This window comes from Chionomys nivalis, chromosome 23 (assembly GCF_950005125.1).
Source record: "Chionomys nivalis chromosome 23, mChiNiv1.1, whole genome shotgun sequence".
NCBI lineage: Eukaryota > Metazoa > Chordata > Mammalia > Rodentia > Cricetidae > Chionomys > Chionomys nivalis.
In genome coordinates this window covers 19,734,893-19,755,308 of record NC_080108.1, presented here as the reverse complement: position 1 = coordinate 19,755,308, position 20,416 = coordinate 19,734,893, and the positions used below count along the sequence as shown (strand labels likewise).

The 20,416-nt window shown below is 37.4% G+C and overlaps 1 long non-coding RNA gene across 1 annotated transcript; it reads right to left on the bottom strand.

The window, feature by feature from the left end:
* Positions 1-839: 839 nt before the first annotated feature.
* Positions 840-16,888, bottom strand: LOC130865193 (uncharacterized). Its single transcript, XR_009056083.1, has 5 exons — positions 16,644-16,888; positions 14,702-14,769; positions 14,077-14,164; positions 6,852-6,910; positions 840-1,247 (listed from the first exon to the last, which is right to left on the bottom strand). It is a non-coding gene; the product is annotated as an uncharacterized LOC130865193 (long non-coding RNA).
* Between the last annotated feature and the right edge of the window lie 3,528 nt (positions 16,889-20,416).

Below are 20,416 nucleotides of genomic sequence, written 5' to 3'. Positions count from 1 at the left end.
CAATTTAAGCAAAGACCAACCAACTACTTCACATCAACGAACACTGCATGTGTATTAACCATAGATGTATATTCTAAGATACTTTGTATTAACAATGGATTACTTTGTTCTTTGTTCTCTATACTGAGAAAACATAATCAATGGTCGACAAAAAAAAGTTCACCATCATTCCTTTATATTAGTTACTAAAACTGTTATTAACTAAGATCAGCAAATGAAAACCTGGCATTTGATTCCAACCATGGGGTAATCTAAAGCACAGTGTGATTCATTTAAACCACCAACTGGACAGAAGGGAAACAAGGTATTTTTCATATGTACATTACAATACTGTTAAAAACTAAACCGTTTGGTGTATACCCTAAAGGTCCTAAAAATTACACATACAATACAAACATCATTGTAACTCAGATATTAAGGATGAGCATTCCAGGTTTTACTTATAATACTTTAAAAACACAGGTCAACGGAGTCACTTCCATCACCAAGAATTGAGATCTGGGTCTCAGTCTCTGTAGGCAACAAGCACTTTTTTTTTGTAAATTCATTGTAATCTCATAATACTTTCAAGGTTCCTATTACCCACTGATTAAAATGCAAGATGTTTTGAAAAGACCCAAACAAATTTAATGAAATTCACTTAAACCCTGTAATAAAAAACACCAACCAAATTGCTTTTTAACCAAAAGGTCATTCCACTAAGCACAGGTACACTGACACAGCTTTGCAAATAAAAAACCCCAACCAAACAAAACATTCTTCAGTACGCCATTCCATTTTACCAGCTTTATTCAATATACTTTAATGAAAAGCAACGATAAAGGTCAAAATGATAAAGAGAAATGAACATTTAATGAAAGCGTCCACTTAAAAAAAATTTAAAAAAGGGCCAAACTGAGAAATCTTTAAGTTTTAGAAATTTTATTGAAGTTAACATTCCATAGGTCAGTCAGATCAAAATTGTAAGAAATTCCAGGAATACAGACTAGTATTTGAATAAATGTAACATCTTCTCCAGATGTTAAAATGTACATAATACGTAAGAAGTCTTTAGAAAGGAAATCCCACTGTCCATTTGTGTTGGATAAGAATCGTTCATTTCATGGAATCCACATGAAAAGAAACCCTGTGTCGGTTGTATAACATCACAGCATTCAGGCTTTAATCCATTTTCCTCAATTCCCCATAGTGGGCTGCCATCTTGATTTCTCAGTAGTCCATTTCAAACTCTTCAAGCTGACTGGATGCTTCATAAAAAAATTAGAAGAAAAAAATTCTGTTGGAATATCATCTTATTTCTTCAAAACAAAATTCTACCCACCTTGAAGATATCCTATTGTACATAAATCTTTAATTCTGTAAAATCGTTTTACTTCACTATTGTGATAAAACTTAACCTCTCAGAAATAGAATCAGTGAACGCACATTTTGTAGCTTCTCCTGTCACAAATATATTTGTATCCATTAAAAATAGCAGTCAAAGGTCAAATTCTTATATATGTGAAAACTAAAGCCAAAGATTAAAATTTAAAAATGGTGGGAAGCTAAATTACAAACACTGTGGATTCTATTGTTTCAATGCAAAAGTTTCCAAGCTCCTTCAAAGAAAACTACTTATAAAGAGTCTTTTAAGAATTTTAAAAAAAGCAATAGATGATTGCATGGCTTACAGATGTTACTTTTTTTTAGATAACACACATGACCTATATAAACAGAAGCACCTTTATAGTTACGTATCTGAGAATGCATAAAATGTGAAGGCACAAGAAAAGAATAACAAAAAAAATTTAGAAACATCTGCTTGGCTTACTTGGAATTTGCAACAGAAACACTATTGCTTTTTGAATTATAAACAACTAAAATACATTTTCATTGTCAAAACAGTTTATGTTCCTTCCAGAAAAATTAATCTTAATCTGTTATTTAAATAATTTGTACTAGAGGAAGAAATGAGAATCCAGGTGATTTTACTACTAAACATCTGGATTCATCATATTCACAAAAAAATATGAAAAATAATTTTTCCCAGTTTTTATGTATGTGTGCCTGTTTTTCTAAGAAGGTATATATTTACATGGTGTAGATGCATGTGTAGGCCCGAGTTTGATACTGATGTTGAGAACTCGTAATTTTGTTCAAGCAGGATCTCTCAGTCAAACTCAAAGCTCATCATGTTGCTAGTCAGTTTCCTCTAAAGATGCATCTCCACCTTGAATTACAGGCAGGTAGTAGCTGGGTACTTAAAGGTTCAGTCATCTTCTGAACCAGCAAAACCATTTCAGTCCCTGCCTGGTTTTCTCTGTATGTTCTACAACTTTCCAATTCAATTTGTAGAGCAGTCAGTGACTAGAAACAGAATGCATGTTTGCTTCTAGGCTATTTTCCTGTCTCCCTAACTAAAACCATGTTCTCTAATACATACATTATTAATAAACTAGATAATCAAAAGATAGAAGTGTCCCCTAATAAAAAATAACTCTTTAAAGGAGTATGACAGCATCAGTAATCATCATCAAATCAAGATTTTTTAAAAAAAATATTTATTTATTTATTATGTATACAATATTCTGTCTGTGTGTATGTCTGCAGGCCAGAAGAGGGCACCAGACCAACCATGTGGTTGCCAGGAATTGAACTCAAGACCTTTGGAAGAGCAGGCAATGCTCTTAACCACTGAGCCATCTCTCCAGCCCCAAATCAAGATACTCTTCTCCAGTAGATTTTTGAAACTTTCTCAAACCCTTCCTTAAAAAGAATTTTTTCTATTCCCAAGTCAGTAAAATACTACTGGCCTTGTTCTTTTCCTAAAATTAAGAAATGGCTGGGTATGGTCGCACATACCTTTTTACTTCTAGTATTTGGGAGCCAGAGGGGCAGAAAGACCTCTGAGTCTGAGACCTACGTATCTACTTTGGGAGTTCAGGGTCACTCAGTGAGACCCAGTCTCTAAATGAAAAACAGAATAATTGCAGGGACTAGAAAGATGCTCAGTGGTTAAGAGCACTTTTTGCACTTCCGGGGCCCAGGTTTGATTTGCAGTACCATATGCAGCCTGTTACTGTAACTTCAGGTTCAGGGGACACATTTCCTCTTCTGGCCTCCTGTGGGATCAGGCTTGCATGTGGTACACAGACAAGCATGCAGGCAAAATTCATACACATCAAAAAATAATTTTTTAAATAAAGAAATGATAAATTATGTGTCAGTTCAGTTCATTACAACATAGATTGTCTTCTATCTTATGTGCTAAAATGCATGGTCAGGCACTATATGAAACAGTGATATAATCTTTGACAAAATGACACTAGCAATATTACTAATGAGTTACAGGTGCAAGTTATTCAATGTTGTACATTAATACTCAGTGCTATCTTTCTGCCACTGGATAATACAATTTATTTCTAAAAGAATTTTTAAGGGAAAAAAAAGCATAGTATAGTTCAGAAGAGTGTGTGCCTAACATACACAAACCCCTGGGCAAGAGAATCCCAACACCACATAAAACTGGATATGGTGGCAGCTCCTGCCTGTAATCACAGCATTTGGGAGATCAAGGACAGACATTAAAGTCATCCTCTGCTACCAAAACCCTTAAAAAAACAAAAAAGAAAAGGCCAGATATGGTGGCTTCCAAATGAAATCCCAGCACTCGGGAGAAGATGAGGCAAGAAGACTGCTGAGGCTGGAGTAGGCTATAGCCTCAAAATGTCAATAATGGCATTGTCATTCAGAAACTACTCAAAACTGCATTCCCATAGTTGTCGTCTCATCAAGTGATGTATGTCAAATAATGAAAAAGTAAATCTGAAACTACTATAAAAGAAAACAGACTACTTTAACACTGTAAATCAATGAGCAATATGGACTCATGCAAAGCCCATGATCCAAAGCCAAAAGCAAGATTTTTGTTAACATATTTCATAAAATATCAAAGGTCTGTGAAGGCTTAAGAAGTAATCTACTTATATTCATGAAGTTTCAAATACTAACAAAAACTAGAGAAAGAAAGTTTGGTTTTTTTTTTTATTTATTATGTATACAATATTTGTCTGTGTGTATACCAGAAGAGGGCACCAGATCTCATTACAGATGGTTGTGAGCCACCATGTGGTTGCTGGGAATTGAACTCAGGACCTTTGGAAGAGCAGGCAATGCTCTTAACCACTGAGCCATCTCTCCAGCCTGACAAAGGAAATTTTACTTGACAGAAAAATAGGTCTCAAACAAGTGCACTTAGAGCATGAAGTTAACAAAACCACAGCTCCTCATGTGTAAAACAGCACATGTGACTACCTCTTGTGGTACTACTGAAGATTAAATGAGATGATCTCAGAAAAGGCTGGCTATCATTCCACTAGATCACAGTAATCAAAGCATATGAGAATCTCAATCTAAAGAGTTAGAACACTTTCTAGTCCAACAGTAAGGATATCTTTGAGAACACACTGGATCGTGTCATCAATTATTTAAGGACAGTTTTGCCTTTAGTATTGTATTTGGGGAAAATATTTCAATGTAGCATAGGTATTGATGACCAACTATTCCTTATTCTACAGCCACTGGTGAATTAATAGACATTTTGAACAAGTACTCCTTTAATCTAGAACTCTATGCTCACTCAGACTTAGAACCTTTGTTTCCTATGAAAGATTCAAACTTAACATTGGTATTTTCTAGTTTGTACTTCCCCTGAGTATATATGTTTATTCTAAGAAAACTCCCTGTACAAATCTAAGTTTCTATGTCACCAAGGTAATCATTAAATTATCTCCTGAAATCCAACCACTGGAGAGACATTCATAAACTTAACAGAAAATCGAGTATGGATTTCTTCAAATTCTTTCAGCAAATTAGCTATAAAAATAAGTTTACACAACCCTGACTCATCTGGCGTATAAGTACGACTCTTCTAAAATAAAGCAGTTCTATACTTGTACTTCAACTAGCAAGTGTAGTAGCCAGTGTAGTAGCCTCAGATTGAGACCAAGAATGACCTTGAATATCTGATGCCAGTTCTCCCAAGTACTAAGATTACAGGTTTCTGCCACCATGCCCATCGTATCTTTACCAGTTTTAATAGCAAAAATAAATACAGAGGGCAAAAACTTAAAAAGAAAATTAATGATCTTAATTTTTAATAAATGGCTATAAGGCTACTATTAATGAAATTATAGTTTTTCTAAAGCTAAATGCTTGTTTTACAACTAAAGAAGGAAAACAAAGAAAATATTTAGTACAAATACTCATTATTTCCTGTCATGCAAAATATACCTAGCACTTATGATTTGATTTTCATCTTTTGCTTTGTCTTTAAATTTTAATATATGTAAGAAAGCCCTGACGAGTACAATCTATTTCTCTTATTTTAAAAAATAGATTAAATCCTCATCAGAATAGATTAACAAATCTGAATCTTAAATAACATAGATATAAAAACTGGCAGTAAAATATTTCAAAAAGACTAGCCAGTCTTTATTAATGAAAGGATGAGGTCAAAAATGATAAAGCAAAAGTCATCTTTTCTATGGCTTTACAATCTAATTATGAAGCCAAGATAAAGATACTGAGTATGGTAGGGGGGCTATACACATTACTTGTAATTTTTACTGTGCCAAAATTTTAGCTCTTAACCACACTTACATTTTACATCAAGAACATTTTTATTTTAATAATGAATTTCACTTCACCTTTCATTAGACTCAAAGTACGAGTTGATAATGTTTAATAAAAGCTACACTAATCCAATAAATGAACAAATATTTACTGAGTAGGTACCATGTGCCAGGCAACTAATCTCTAAGTTTGATCACACTGGAAATTAGCAAATAATGCACTAGGCAAATGTGGGGTCTATTCACTCTCCCTCAGGAAAACAAGAACTGTGTTTTGTAGGTCTTAACAACCACTGCAATCTCAAGTAGCAATAATGGGAAAAAAGTCACTCAGAATCTAGATTTTACTCCTATGAAATAAATAGTAGACAATTATCTTAAAAGTTTGTTGCCAATGAATAAATCCTTTGGGCAATTCACACAAAATGGTTTACCACCCTTCTCATTTTACTTTCCTACTACTTGACAAGTTTGGAATTAGAAAACCTACTTCACAGTAGTGGTAATTATAACATATCTTACATCAAATAGCAATTTCTATGTCAATAAGGCAAAAGTTTTAGTCTTGAAGTTTAAATTCAGTTAATTTATCGTAAACAATTACAACTAGAAATCAATTAAAACTAATTTCTATTGTAAAGAGAAAACCAAAGGGCTTTTGTGTTCTACATCATAAAAGTAGCACAGACTCTAAAACCACAGTCTTTCTTTGGAGACCAAACTATAAACATTCTAGGCTACGCATTTTCAGTGCAAAGCATCCTCTTGTATTTCAGTACAAGTATTCTCAACTCTAACTATAATAGAAAAGCAACCACAGTATCTAAATGAACAGAATGAACAGTCCAGGTATACTTGGGGGTAGGGAGAGGGACTTTACAAAATCAAAGGGACATCCAAATCCAGGATGTTGGAAAAAAGTTCCACGGTTTCTTGGTCTTAATGTTTTATATCCTGACCCCATCATGATGGCTCATCTTTAATCCCAGCACTCAGGATGTAGAAGCAAGCAGATCTGAGTTCCAGGTTAGCCTGATGTACATAATGAATTACAAGTCCACCAAGTATAAAGTAATCATTGTCTCTAGAAATAAACTTCACATTTAACCACTATGTGGATTTTCTTACACTGTTTACAGCTTTGACAAAGCTTATAATTCCAAATCAGTAAGTGACATTTAAAATATCTAGTGACACTTAAAATTAAAAATCAAATCCAACAAGTAGATTAAGACTTACTAAATGCTTCAACAATGTCTGTGGTATTGTTATTTCACTCCATCTGGGAATCCACATTTCTGCAAAAGACAGAACAGATTTTATTAAATCCTATGTATGACGTATCACAACTGCAGTACTTTCTAAGGAACCTACAAACCAAGAAATACAGTTTATGAACAGAATAATACAAGCAAAAGACAGAACATTGTGACAAGATCTTAGATTTGGAAGTGCAAAACTTCTAGAACAGTTACTAAAATAAGCCTAAGTCTCAGTACAAAAACTCCAAAGGAGTAATTTTTGAGGTCCTACATGAATTTGATTGAATATCCAGGGTTGAAACTAGAGAAAATAAGTTACAGTACAGAATTAATTCATACTAATCTCCCATCTGATACTTTCAAGTCTTTTACTCTTTTTTTTTTTTTTTTTTTTGGTTTTTCGAGGCAGGGTTTCTCTGTGGTTTTGGAGCCTGTCCTGGAACTAGCTCTTGTAGACCAGGCTGGTCTCGAACTCACAGAGATCCGCCTGCCTCTGCCTCCCGAGTGCTGGGATTAAAGGCGTGCGCCACCACCGCCCGGCCTTTCAAGTCTTTTAAAAGAGACCTTTGCTACTTATCTCCAAGATCATTCCCATATCACTTCATATCTACCATGTGCTAAAATCAACATAACATAATCGTATACATAATAAATATTTCTAAATGTTATCGTAGACATCATTTCAAATTACTATCAACTATACTATTTATTTGACTAACACTAATTTCTTAAGACTTATTTTAGCCGGGCGGTGGTGGCACACGCCTTTAATCCCAGCACTTGGGAGGCAGAGGCAGGCGGATCTCTGTGAGTTCGAGACCAGCCTGGTCTACAAGAGCTAGTTCCAGGACAGGCTCCAAAACCACAGAGAAACCCTGTCTCAAAAAAACCAAAAAAAAAAAAAAAAAAAAAAAAAAGACTTATTTTACGACTTCTTGTCTATGTGTGGGGATGTGCACTCTGTGCACGTCCAGAAGAGGGCATTGGATATTCTGGAGCTGGAGTTACAAGCACTGTGAGTGCTGAGAGCCACACTAGGTCCCCTCCAAAAGGCACTTAAATGTTCCAATGGGTTTTTCTGAGACAGAGTTTCTCTGACCTTCCACTCACTGAGCTCCACCTGCCTCTGACTCCCAAGTGTTGGGATTACAGGTGTGCTACACCACCAGCCCGTCCGCCAGCAATACTAATTCTTACATATGCAGTTGGTTTATCAAGACTTTTCACTAGTTACTGACTTAAATTCCTCATAACAAAATATGGGAAATATCTTACATCTCAAGTACTCTCTGAAATAAGGACAGGTTTTTCATTTGTCTGAATTTTCTATTACAATTATCACAAAATAAGAAATAGATAGGTGTTCCATTAGAACATCTATGCTCGACCTACCCAATCCAAACCCCCACTATCCAGAGTCTCCTGACAAGGGAAAGGCGCCAAAAAGCCCAATTCAGCATTCTTGGCGGCTATTACAGCTTCCTCTCCTGAAGCTGCAAGTCAAGTCCCTGCCTAAGCACTTAACCTTTGACCACAATAGGCACAAACTCAGCTTGTGTGGTGGACATGTCATCATCCCTTGTCTACAATCTATAAGATCTCCTTGCTTTAGTTTGGGAGCATGACTTCTCAGGCCTAGGTCACTGAGGCCGGTGAACCTGCCTGGGAGCTGCTTTGCTCAGTATACCTCTTGTTATACATTTCTAACTTGGCTCAATCTGGCATAATGAGTTGGTGAAGAAACTTATTATGGGAAGGAGAAAACCTATTAAGAAATCTAAGTGGTATAGCACTTAACATATGGAAACCCTGAATTTGAAACAAACAAAAATATAAAGACAAACAAAAAAACTGAAAGTTAAGGTGATGCCAGCACTCAAGGGGTTGAACCAAGAGCGTTTAATGTCAGCTTAAGTTATATACAGGAGACTATGTCTCCACCAAGGACACAGTGAGATGTGTCACCAAGTAGTAATATTTGCTGACTAGGAGGGCGACAGGAACTCATATGGAAAAAAGAGAACTAACTCACATTGGTTTTCTCTGATCTACAAACACACAAAATATTTTTAAAAACCTTAATATCAAACTGTAGCAATTTAAGATTAAAAAAAAGACTTAATGTTTAAAAATTAAGCTATCAAACAAACTTCTTAGGAATTGTTTGCAAATGCCCTCCCTATTCATGTATCAAATCTAAATTCATTATTTGTATAGCATAAACAAGAAATATAGCAATGATCTGTCTAGAAGTTACTACTAAAGTAGGTACTAAAATATCTTCATAAGAAAGCAATGCAAAACAATGGTCTTCAAATATAGACTGACCTTAATAGGAAGAAGATTTTAAGTCAACCGTAACACACAGGAAACTAAATTAACTCAGGACAAGGGATGCTATCCAGTTCAGAGAAAGAAGGCTTCCCTAGCACATGAGTTCCTTGGTTCAAACTAGTATCATTAAAAGTAAACAATAATCTGGTTATCCTTTTTAAGGGGTAGGAAATGTTTAAGAAATATTGGATAAAAAGAAAGTGTTTCTAGCACTTGTAAGAGAACGTCATCATAGTGGTCTAGTAATATGATTTTGACTAAGTCACCATACCAATCAATCCCAGAAATTTTTAGGTTCTGAAACCACCAAAAGAAGATTTTTGATCTCACTTTACAGCAGAGTGGAATTATTAACACTGATGAAATCTAGCACAGGTTCTCCTTTCTCAAAGCTGAGAACATATGGAATAGTATTTTGTCACCCTTCAGAATGGGATGAAAAGTCCAGTTCAGTTTAAGTAGAACAGCAGTCTGATTTTCTGCAAATTCCTACCTGTCTCAGATTTTAAAATGTACTTTGTGATATAAAAATAAACTTTAGGGAATATAAATAAGCATATAATGCTGGCCCTTTGACAGTAAAGGTCAAGAACAACTATGTTGCTTCTTTAATCCCTTTAATTTTTAAACTCTAAGATTAAAATCTAAGAACTCTGAACTTTGAGAAAATGTTAACAAAGACAGGATAGCGAGACATTTGCAAGGCACAGAGGGAGTACTGTGGAAATCCAAGCATTTTGTCCAGCGTGATCAGTCCCAAAATAAAATAAAATAAAGGCATTAGAATCTCTTAAGAAAACTGCTTTAAGCCGGGCAGTGGTGGCGCACGCCTTTAATTCCAGCACTCAGGAGGCAGAAGCAGGTGGATCTCTGTGAGTTCGAGGCAGCCTGGTATAAAAGAGCTAGTTCCAGGACAGGCTCCAAAGCTACAAAGAAACCCTGTCTTGAAAAACCAAAAGAGAGAGAGAGAGAGAATTGGTTTAAAACAAAAATCAGAAACGCAGGCATGATGGTCGACACCTGTAATCTCTTAACTCCAGACTAAAACTATTTCTAATACATACTTACATACACACACACAAAGTATGTATTTTAAAACCACCTTGGTAATCTGAATTGAAAGGATTATGATTACTGGTACACATTAACCATTTAAATCTTGTGGCTAAAGAGATGACTCAGAAGTTAAGGTACTTGCTGCTCTTGGGTAAAACAAGGGTTTGGTTCCCAGTATCCCAAATGATGGATGGCTCACAACCATCTTTAACTCCAGCTTGAAGAGAATCCAATAACCTCTTATAACCACCAAGTGCACCAGGCATGCACACAGTGCAAATACATACATGCAAGCAAAACACTCATTCTCATAAAAGGTTTTAAATCTTAAGAAACCCTGAATTTATTTCCTGCAACCTACAAGGTGAAAGAAGCCTATTCCTCAAGTTGTCCTTTGACCTTCAAATTTAAATTTGCAAACACACAAATATTAAAATAAATTTAAGGTAAAAATGTCTCCTGAAGCACAGACCTTTGGAGATTTATTAAATAATGTATAAATCCTAACAAGAAATGCCTTTTTAAAAAAACAGTTCACCCCCCCACCCACAAAAGCAGAAGCTGGCAAATCTCCATAATTCAAGGCCAGCATGGTATGCAAAGTGAGTTCCAGGAGAGCCAGAGCTATAACATAGAGAAGTGTGGCATGGATGCATGGATGCATGGATGCATGGATGCATGGATGGAAGGAAGGAAGGAAGGAAGGAAGGAAGGAAGGAAGGAAGGAAGGAAGGAAGGAAGGAAGGAAGGAAGGAAGGAAGGAAAATAATCAGGCCAAATAACCAGGCCTCCTATCACAAAAGATTTGTAATATTCTTAAATTTAGGGTATAAGACATGACGCCTGGCACCTGTAATGCCAGCACTTTCAATGCTAAAGTAGAATTACTACCTTAAATTCAAGAACATCCTATGCTACACAGTAAGATCCTGTTTCAAAAAGCCAAAAATATGCCACCAAGATGGCTCAGAGCTTAACTGTGCTTTGATGTCCAAGCCTAACAATATTCATGGAAGAGCCAATTCCTAAAGGCTGTCCCTGACCTCCATGTTCACACAAGTACATAAACACAATTTTTTAAAATAAAAAGGCTGGGGACAGCTCAGTGACTATGTTTTTCTGCCATGTACAAGTCCACATTAACAAAGGAAAACAAAAATGCAGAAACAAGTAAAAAAATTGAAAAAAATGTTATAGCAAAAATAGCCTTTGAAAATAAATTTTGCATTAAACCTAGAAGTGGGAGAAATCTGTGAACTGAGGTCATTTACCTTTGAAATGCAGAAATCTTTCTATGAAAAGAAATTAAAACATGGAAGGCATAAAAACTAAATCTTGTTTGTAATCGAGGTCAATTGTAAACATGAGAACAGTCACCTTTGAATATGTTTACTACAGTAGAACAAAATTTAAATGCTTTAATAGCAGAAATCTAAATCTTCACTGCTTACAGAGAATGTTTTTTTGAGGCTGATGACCTTGAACGTCTGAGTTCCTTGCCTCCACTTCCCAAGGGCTAGAAATAGAGATGCACACCACCAAGCAGCTTTCTGCAATACTAGAGATTGGACCCAGGGCTCTGTGCACGTTAACAAAGCCCTCTACCCCCTGAACTGTATCTTCAGACTCAATTTCATACTTAATTACTTTTCTGGTATCTGTATTAACACTGTAAATATTTGGGAATACATCAAAACTATATAGGAAACTGTCCTATGTTTTATTATTCTAGTAGTGTTACAACAGACATAATTCCCAATAAGCAATGGGGTTAAAAAAAACAGTCCAGACAAAATTGTCCTCGGAATTATTTTTAATCACACAATTTAAGAGCGAAGCGATGAAAGCTGTACACTCTAAACCCTTCACACAAATTAAAAGATTCAAGACTCCAGAATAAAAATCAAGATTATATACCCTATTTACATTATAGGTGAAGAAGCATCCTGATTGCTCGATCATCACATACATCTGATTCAACAGTAAAATGTCAAAGGACGAAAGAGATTTTTAAATGATCAAAAAGCAATGGGAAAACCGAAAGAAAACTTACATTATAACCATCTATGTCACATATTCAAAACTATAAATGTCAGTTTCATGATCCAGAAATCACTTGTGATTAGCTGCAACACAGCTTCTTTTAATTTTTTGCTATATTAATCCTCTAACGTTATGGAAACATTAAATGTATTCCAACATAAAACAACTAGATAAGGATATTTTTAATTAAAAAATTAAGGAATTTGTCCAAAACATTAAGTATTTATTACTACAGTTTTTAAGTAGAAAATACTTGACCAAAAAAATTTACCTTGATGATATAATAAAATTATTACATATACCTTTGTAGGTCAAATAATCCCATCTACATGAGATTCTGACAACTACCCTCATGTGCCAGTAAACTTTTCCATTAAATTAGCTTGAGTAATTCACACACTGAATATAATCAGTATCATAAAGATAATAATACATGGTTCTTCATAAAATGTAATTTATTTATCTTGGTTATAGAAGTTGCCTCTAAAGGCTAGGAATTAATTTAGCAGTTATTACATCACTTACTATGAAAAAAGCTCAAAATTTCATTTAAAATTTCTAACCTTCAGCTTTTACTTTTTCTATTAAAATTATAGCTCTAAGAAGGCCATTATAAAACACATTGCCTATTTAGCTTAACTTTTAACAGCATCATACAAAATACCTTATTCTCAATTTCTATAGCAATATTCAACAAATGCCAACTACATATTCTATCAGTTGCAATGAGAAAATCCTAATCTTAACATCTGTTACAATATAAGATTAAAGATACCTTTGTGTAGTCTTATCCTCAAAAGATTATAGATTTTAAGCCTATTATTTTCTTTTGTATACAATACAAACTTCAAAAAAATGCAAAAATACTTCATTAAGCTAACACAAAGACAATAAAAATACGTCTATTAACATTATTACCTATTTGAATCAAAACCAAGTAACACAAATTTAATTTTCTATAGATTTCCAAGATAAGTAAATGTGCAATCCATTTTAATTAATTCATTGCTTAATTTTTTTTCCCAAAGTATCACATATTTTCTCTGGCAATTACTTAAAATAATTGAAGATTATTTCTGGATTCAAGCTTGCATGAACAGATTTATTTATGTATAGTAGTAGTAAATTTTCTTCATTTACCTTAATATTCACCTATTAAAATATAAACGCAGTTGGCTCATAGTATGCTAAACCCAAACCTTTTGTGCTTGAAATTATTTCTCTTTTGGGTTCAAAAACAATTACCAAGATTCATGATGGAGGACAGCACTTAGTTTGCTGGAAAATCAGTTTATTTTTGTACTTGTTGAAAGAACAAGCTAGTAATAATGAATAAATAATTTAGCCATAAAATAACAAAGACATCAAAGTTTGTTTCTGGCTTTTGAAATACAGTTCAGGAAGCAAGGGGAATAATAATTATGAAATTTTAGGCAGGTGCTGCATGACGGGCAGAGAAGGTGCTAAACAGTCCATCTTTCAGACTGCAAGAACAGCACTGGTTTAACTCGGAGATTTAACCCACGCAAAGGCAAGCACCATTTTATTGGGAAGACCAAATAAACGTCTTACTATTGGATATAACTATATGTATTCATATAAATTATAGTATCAACTGTTTTAATAGTTAACACAAAGTATTTTAGTTTAGGGTAAAAATATTTTGCCATTTTTATATAAGCAGTCCGTTTGTCTCATTGACAACTTTAGTGATATTTTTCTACTCAAATGTTAGAAAATATTCAAATATTATGATTAAAAAAACTTACTTGCTATATAAAATATAGAAATTTCCCAGGGACTCTCCTTTATTCTTAAAGATAAATCTCTATTGTCTCCATCTTCAAAATGGCACACCTTTTGAGGAAAACAAATCATATTCTAAAAAACATCCTGACGAAGAAGTGAGTAACAAATAGAAATGTGAGAACTTTATACAGAACAAAAACTACTATCAATGCTTAAATCAAACTTAAAGACTGCTCGAAAAGCTTAGCCTAAATGGCCAGCTATTCAACTTTCTTAAATTTCCTTAAATACTTAAAATGTTAAAAATCATTTGCATGGTATCTTAAAGCGGTGAAGGGGGGGAAAACATTTTTGGTCCACGTCTGGCTGCAAAAGCTTGTTAGCAAAATTAAACAAAGTCTTAAAAGACGGGCAGTATTATTTTAAGCTATTCAAAGGTACATTACATTACAATGGCTATACAAATACTCTTAACCACTTAGTAAAAGGGCTTCTTGAAAATTTTTTAAATTTCAGACATATATTCATTCAATCACTTTTTAAAACAATAAATATTAATTGAACGCTAGAAATACAGTTATTCAAAAGGCAAAACAAAAAACTAGCAAAAATTTTATGTTAAACCAACATATTTACCAATCTTACCTGGGGGGAAAAAGCTGTATTTATTCAGAATCATCAGCAACCACACTAATTATAATCTGGTAAATTACCTTTAAAAAAAATAAGAAAAATAATTTAAGTGTTTTGATTTTTACAGACATATTGGCGAAAGACTCGGTATGATGAAAGGAGGAAAATATTCCAAAGACAAGATCCAGGTGGAGATGGGTGGACAAGAGGTGGGGAGACACGACCTGCACATTTGGGCTGTAGTTAGTCCTATCTTTAATGTCTATCAGTCTTTGTTTTTCTCATTTGGCACTGTACTGAGAAATACTAGACATTAAAACATTACAATCCATAAGAAATACAAAAATTCAAATGACTACCAAGTTGCTTTCCTTTTCCCTTCTTAAAAATCAAGTAATAACCAAAAGCATAGAAAAAGTTGGCAATTTTAGAGAAAGCCATCATCTGAAATTTCTCTTTACCATCTACAAATACCTCGTACATTTAAGAGCATTAAAAATCAACTCCTCCAGGAGAAATTAGTGAACTTAAAATGGCCACTGGTTACTTTAAATTTTAAACTATAAGCTATTTCATCTCACCAAATAGGATATTAGTTTTGTCTTTTAAGCAGCTCTAAAACTTGTGGTATCTATGACCTTCAGTCAGTTTCAAACGAGGGTCCAGAATATTTTGTCTTTTTCCTACCCAATTTATCATGAAAGATCCTAAGACCTTAAACTGTTAGTAGTTACGTTTACATTTTCCTAGTCAAAAAGGATTCTGAAGAGCTACGAATTCTCAATCTCTTTAAAACAACTTTCAGTGATAAAACATTTCAAAGCGTTCATTTCAAAAAACAAAATTAGTACTTCAATTCTGTGAAAGCAAGGTATGCGCAACTCATATACCATGCACTAACCTATAAAAGGTATTCCAATTGTTTTTTACTGGAAATACCCTATGAAACAAGGTCCAGTCAACCCGTATCTTTGATTTTCGATGGACTACGTAAGTCTCCCCAACATTGTCTTTACGCAATTCTTCACCTTTATAGCACAAGGGTTCCGCAGAATAAAAGACAAATTCAAACATTCCTAGATGCTTCTTCTAACAATTAAACTTGAATTACCTCAAGTATTTTTAAAGAAAACTGCGGTTTTCGTTGCAACTGTTTTTTCAACCCTGTTCCGTTTTTAAGCACATCTCGACTTTATACTTGCAACAAATGCAACAAATATGGCCCCTCTTCATCGCCCATCACGGGCAGTCCTACTTCACTATTTACACTATGGAAAGTAACTTCCGGAACAATTGTGCTATTAGAATATTCCTTTATAAAACTTTTTCGATTATGATTTGAAATACTATAATTCTGTCTTTTTAAATAACAAGATGAATTTTAACTTTTAAAGGGTAGCAACTGACTCAAGAACGTTTTAACACTCAGGTGTGAGAAAAGTTACCCATTAGGACTCTTTCCACTCACTTAAAAAAAAAGTATCCAACAGTATAGTTAGGCTCAAATATCAGGATGCCAAATGGTCTTGGCAAAAGCACTCGGTAAAAATAAGATGTATTCATCAAACGTCATCACCTAGTACCGAAATTATCAAATCTACTTCCATTAAACTGCCTTGTTGCCGTCGTCAGGTTTGAAATACCAGAAGCACTCCTGTAACTTGCCTTTTCTAAAAGACAACAAACGTCACAGACGTTTTAACGAGCAGTAAGATACCTTTGCACCTAGAAAACAGTCCTTCTCAAAAACAGCTTGGAAAGAGTTAAAAGCCAACACCCAACAGGGAGATGGGGGAAAGGACAAGTTTTATTATGGTTTAAGCGAAGTAAGACGTTCCATTGTTCTTTTATATCCGATCCTGAAGATGGGTTCCCACCTCACCGGGAAGAGATTTTTAAGAGGCCGTCTCCGGAGGCTTGTTGTTGTTTCACGCTAAGTAGAAAAACAACTCACCCGAGCAGGCAGGGGCTCCGTGGCGCGGCCGCCGCCCTCTCCCCGCAGCCTCGGAGGACAGCCCGGCGCCCGGCAGGCTGTGCAGAGGGAACGCGGGGGTCCGACCCACTGCCCGGGTGGCTTCGGCTCCCGGCGGCAGCACCCGGGGCTGCGAGTGGAGAACCGGCGAACAACCCGCAGCCCCTCCCGCACGCCCTCAAGGACGTCGTGCTTTTCCTCCCAAGGACAAAGGACAATAAAGGGAGCGGGGGAGCAACTCACCGGGTCGAAGCGCGGGCGCCAGCGCCTTCGGCTCACTCTTCCCCGCGTCTCCGGGACTGCTCGCCCGCCGCAGCCTCCCGCCCACGGCGCCGGCCGCCTCCCAGCCGCGCACCCGCGGCTGCCGCAGCGGAGCCACGGGCGTCGCGGGCCCGGCCTTCCCGGGCACCTCTGCCGCGGGCTCCCGCACCCGCGCGCGGCCGCCTCGCTTCAGCGGCGGCCTCTTCGCTCCCCCGGAGCCCTCCGGGACGGCCGGGCGCCGCTCCCAGCGCAGCAGCGAGCCCGTGGGCCGCGGCGGGCCGCCTGACAGCTCGGGTTGCTGCTGCCTCTCCGGCCATCTTGTGCCGTGTGTGGTGTCTCTCCCGTCTCCTCGCTCGGCTTTGCTCCCTCCTCCTCCTCCCCCCCCACCCGCCCCACACACCACACAACATGGCCTCTTCGCTGCGGCGGTGGCTGCGGCGGCGGCAAGAGCTCCGCCGCGTTCCAGCTCGTTCCCCTCCCCCAACCTCCCGCCTGCAGCCCCGGGACCCCCAGTGCGCACGCGCGCCACCACCAGCCCGCCGTAGCCATTGGCTGGGTCGGCTTCCTGCCATCGCTTCCCGGAGCAGCCTCACGCACTCTGGTTGGTGCCTTCCTCCCTCCTCGACAACATCTTACTGCACACTATTGGTCGATTCAGATCCCACCTCTTCCACCTTCTCAGCGACAATAGGATTGACTTAGTGCCAATCATTCCCCGTGGGCGTTTCGGCCGAGAAGTCCCGGCCTGCGATTGGCAGATGATGAAACCTTTGGGTTTGCGGGAGAGACGTAGCTTTCTGCTCCGCAGTGCGGAGTCCTCGTAGGTAGTTGGTCTGTTTCTGGTACAGGCTAAAACAGGCTCTCGCTCTGATCATTAAAACCTTAGGATTTGCTATTTCTGACTTGAGTTTCTTTTTTCCCGTCTTCAAAGAAAAGGGAGTGGTGAAGCAAAGATGCCGTGATTAACAAGATAGGCAAAGACTGTGCACGTCCTTCACTTTTAAGACAAGCAACCATATCCTCAGGATTTTTTCCCACCTAAGCAACCAGACCTACCTTCAGGTCACAGAGACAGGAGCAGCGATTTTATGATCAGCACGTTCCCTAACGTAACATATGACTTGATGTGCCGTTTATTTGAGGTAACCTGTTAGCATACCCAGTGTCCGAGGCCTTAACGACCCAGCCTCATATTCCTTACTAGTTGGATTCCGGAAGATTTGTCGTAAATAGCCACGTCTGCCTGTCCAGCTTTCTCCAGAGCATTACACAAAACAAGTTTTCATTTCCTCTCAGGAAAGTCCACTTTTTTCCATTTCTTCTTCCCACTTCTGCCTGGAACCTACTTCAGTCAGAACACAAGTGAACATCTGAACCGTCCTCCAGTAGCTAAGGAAAGAAAAGTTGTTCTCTCACAGTAGTGGCATTTAGAAATTTATCAAGGGACCGGGGTTCGGGGAGGGGAAGATAGGCGCGGTTTGTTTTCATGGGAGAAAAAAATTTTTTTGACTAGTGTTGGGATGAGAGGGACAACGCTCAGATCCTCTTGAGACTTTGCTCGTTGGTTATAATCAGAATGTTGAGCATAGACCCAAGAAGTAATTCTAGCCCCCCTTTTAAATTTGGGGGGTGGTGATACAGGGTCTTTCTAGGCTGTCCTGAAACACTATGTTAATTTTTTAACGTTTCTTTGTGGGGGGTGTGAAACACCAATAGTTGAAGTCATGAACTTGACGGGGAGGGAGACACATATGGAGGTCGAGGACAACATACAGGAGTCGGTTCTCTCCTATGCCAATCATCAGGCTTGTGGACCCGCGAGCCATCGGATGGGCCCTTCTAGCCACTTCTTAAGAATCACATTACTGGGAGGCCTGGCCTTCTTGCTCAAACCTTTAAATCCCAGCACTAGGGAGGCAGAGGCAAGCAGATGATCTCTGTGAATTCTATTTACTTATTATGTATACAATATTCTTCCTCCATGTATGTCCACATGCCTGAAGAGGGCACCAGATCTCATTACAGATGGTTTTGAGCCACCATGTGGTTGCTGGGAATTGAACTCAGGACCTCTGGAAGAGCAGCCAGTGCTCTTAACCACTGAGCCATCTCTCCAGCTCTCTGTGAATTCTAGACCAGCTTGGTCTATAGGGAGTTCCAGGACAGGCTCCAAAGCCACAGAGAAACCCTGTCTCGAAAAACCAAAAAAAAAAAAAAAAAACCAAAGGAAAAAAAAAATCAATCAGAGGCTTAATATTAATTATAGTTGTTTGGCTGATGGCTCAGGCTTATTTCTGGCTAGCTCTTACGTTTAAATTAACCCATTTCAATTAAGTTATATTTTACCACGAGGCTCGTGACTTGTTACCTCACATCTTGCTTCTCCAGCAGCTGCTGGCATCTTCCCCAACTCCACATTCTTTCTCCCTGTATCTTTGTTTGAATTTACTGCCTAGCTATATTCTGCCTGGTTATTGGTCAAATCAACTTACTTATTAATCAATGGAATTAAAACATATTCACAGCATCAAAGAGACATCCCACAGAATCCCACTACAAAAAAATAAGTAAATATCTAAAAATAGCCGGGCGGTGGTGGCGCACGCCTTTAATCCCAGCACTTGGGAGGCAGAGGCAGGCGGATCTCTGTGAGTTCGAGACCAGCCTGGTCTACAAGAGCTAGTTCCAGGACAGGCTCCAAAACCACAGAGAAACCCTGTCTCGAAAAACCAAAAAAAAAAAAAAAAAAACTAAAAATAAAAATCAGATTCTGAGGCAGAAGAGATGGCTCAGCAGTCAAGGGAACTTACTGTTCTTAGAGAAGACCTGGGTTCAGTTCCCAGCATCCACCTGACCTGGCAGCTAACAACTATCTGTAACTACAGTTCCATGGCATTATCCAATACCCTCTTCTTACCTCCAAAACCACATACATGGTGACATACATACATGGCAGGAAAAACATTCCTACACATAAAATAAGAAGAAATATTTTTAAACTTTTTAAAGGAAACAAAGATTGAAGATATATAATTGATAAGTAGGTAGGTAGGTAGAGAGAGATAAGAAAAATGACAAAGAAAAAATATTAGGCAATGTGATGGACCAAACCTGTAGTCTCAAGATAATTGGGAGGCTGAAAATGGAGAACCCAATTAAAACTGGCAGTTCAGGTCCAGTCTGGGCAACATAGCAAGGCCCTATCTCAAAAGACCCAGAAGGTGACTAGATTTAACATAGCATAAACTACTTAGGTAAGAGCCAGGAATTTGTATAGATATTGGGGTTATTTCTATGCACAGTAGCCACACCTCTTAATAATATACTTTGAGCTATAACCATTTTAGTAGAAATTAAATTTTCTCAAGGTGCTTTGGGATAATGATTTTGTACATTGTAAAAATTTGTCACTCGTATTGGTTTAATAAAACGCTGATTGGCCAGGAAGTATATGCAGGGCAACCAGAGTAAGAGAATTCTGGGAAGAGGAAAGG